The sequence below is a fragment of the Sardina pilchardus genome, chromosome 19 (assembly GCF_963854185.1).
Source record: "Sardina pilchardus chromosome 19, fSarPil1.1, whole genome shotgun sequence".
Classification (NCBI taxonomy): Eukaryota; Metazoa; Chordata; class Actinopteri; order Clupeiformes; family Clupeidae; genus Sardina; species Sardina pilchardus.
The window spans coordinates 13,130,123-13,132,622 of record NC_085012.1 but is presented as its reverse complement, the minus strand read 5'-3'; the positions used below and the strand labels follow the sequence as shown (position 1 = coordinate 13,132,622).

The 2,500-nt window shown below is 47.1% G+C and overlaps 1 protein-coding gene across 1 annotated transcript in view; it reads right to left on the bottom strand.

Annotated features, from left to right (window-relative positions):
- drd2a (dopamine receptor D2a) overlaps window positions 1-2,500 on the bottom strand; it is a 34,250-nt gene that overhangs the window by 14,513 nt on the left and 17,237 nt on the right. The window lies entirely within an intron of this gene.

Sequence of the window (2,500 nt, the reverse complement as noted above, 5' to 3'; positions counted from 1 at the left end):
AAAAATATTTTTACTGGGTCTTAGCGAGTGGGCGTTTTAAAAAAGCATGTGGTTTACCGACGCTCTTAAAGACACAGGGGTGGTCTGCGTGCCAGCGAGTACGGTACTGTACGTCTGCTGTGTCACTAAAGGACGCAGAACACGGGGACTTATAAATTGGGTTCTGAGGAGGCTGAGGGGCAGGAACTGGGTTCTGTAGGGTTCTTCATTGGGTTCTGATTGTGTTTGGGAATCCATACAGGTCACGGCTGGGGCAGGGGGGTCGTATCCCGGGCTTTATGGATCCACTGTAGCCATTATAGCCGGGGAAATGGTGAGAAGTTGAGGAAGTTGAGGAAGCGTTCGCTGGTCTAGAGAGTTGAAGGTGAGAGCATCGATTAGCTCCGCCTGAAGCTTCGCGCAGATGACTATCTGGGGTGTGAAATGTGTCCTTTAAGAAACACACAGACTCAAACACGCACACACACACACGCACACACACACACACAGCATGAAATGATGAACATTTTCCACAACCGTTTAAAATGTCATCCAAACGAGAGGAAGTTTCAATAGAGATTTTCCTCCCTCATTTTAAATGTCATCAAAATAAGATTCAACGCGTGATTGGCACTGAGCCGTTGTTCTCTGCTTGCTTGCTTTCTTTTTTTTTGGGGGGGGGCTGCGTCACAAAGGTACCAATTTGCAGAGGAGCTCTGCTTAATCTCGGGTCTGGATGGAGGTGCGCCAGCTGAGTTAAAAGCACATTCAGGGACGTCCCCCCCCAGCACCGATCCACTGATGCTGCTGCTCTAATGTGTGTTGGAGGAGCGTATCGGTCCCCACTGCATCGCCCGCCCTTAATGACTGAGTGTGTGTGTGTCGTGTTTGGTGTGTGTGGTGCGTATAGAGCGTGCATGTGTGTGTAGTGGCTGGTGTGTGTATGTGTGTATGTGTATGTGTATGTGTGGTGTTTAGAGTGTGCACAGTGTCTGGTGTGTGTGTGTGTGTGTGTGTGTGTGTGTGGTGTTTCTTGTATGTGTGTGTGTGTGTGTGTGTGTGTGTATGGCATTTGAAGTTTTGAGTTGAGTGTATTTGGAGTTTGTGTGGCGCTTGGTGTGTGCGTGCGCGTGTGTGTGTGGCGTTTGAAGTTTTGAGTTGAGTGTGCGGCGCTTGGAGTGTGTTTGGAGTGTATGTGTGTGTGTGTGTGTGTGTGTGTGTGTGTGTGTGTGTGTGTGTGGCATTTGGTGGAAGATGAGAAAATGAGGCTGAAACTGCCTTCTCTCATATCAGCAGCAGAGAGTAGAAAGCACCATCTGTGAGTCTCGCCTGAGCTCCTCTTTAAAGGAGGCGCATCTGAATGGCACGCTTGCATACGTTTGGCAATGTGTTGGACTTAATGAGCACCGCCGCTGTGACTTGAGCAGCCAGGAACTAGAGAAAGTTGGACTAGAGAACACTCATTTATTCATCACAAAAGGTTTAAGGCCTTGGAATGGAATGGAGTAGAATTGTTCACCACTCCAATTCTGGCCCTGGTCTGGCCCTGGTCTGGCTCTGGTCTGGCTCTGATCTGGCCTGAATCTGTTGCAATTCAAAGGCAGGTTTGAGTCAGCACTGTTCTTGAGTGTATTGACAAGTTAAGGCCGTACCCTCTTGACAGACGACTGAGGGCACGAGTGTGATTTTCAGCCTCTATCCTACCTCCAGATAGACACCCAGGGAATTACAGTAATATTTAGTCTAGGCTGTGACCTACCTGCCTCAATGGTAAATGGTGAATGGACTGCATTTCTATAGAGTTTCTCTACTCCTCCGAGCACTCTTTACAGTTACAGATGATTCACATTCTCACGCACACACACTCACACTGATTGCGGAGGCCAGTGAGCACATCGGGAGCAGTTTAGGCCTCAGTGTCTTGGTCAAGGTCACTTCAACAGGGTCAGGAGGGGTCAAGCTCAAACCAGAAAGCCTTTGGTTACTGGACGGCTCCTATACCTCCTTAGCCTTAACCTCCAGACGACACAGGTATGACTGTGTTTCCAAACTTTCAAGTAATTAGACAACACTTTAGCTGTTAAATGTCTGCTCGGGTTGTTGTGGTCCAACTGGCTACACTTTAAAGAAATGTAGACATTACAAGTTATTCTGGGTTTCTCTTGTCCATGACCTCTGACGGCAGCTGCCTGAGGGAGTCTTGACTAATAACAGCCTTCTTATAATAAACTTTCTTCATCACGACAGCTCTTTTTTACTTTCATTTTATGCTTTAGTCCTATGAAAAATAATGGTAAGACTTTGTCTATGACAGACTTCTTGCTCTCATGCTCGCCTAGGATGCTCGTGATTTTGCAACCTGTCTCGTGAATAATTCTTTGTACTTTGCCATACAAAGGTTTGCCTGTGAGTTACTTTTTGCCTCTTTCAGTATCAATACTGTATTTTTACCACATTTTCTCCAGGTAGACGACCCGTGATTAGAGTGTGATATCATACCTCCAGGTACACAACCCAGGTA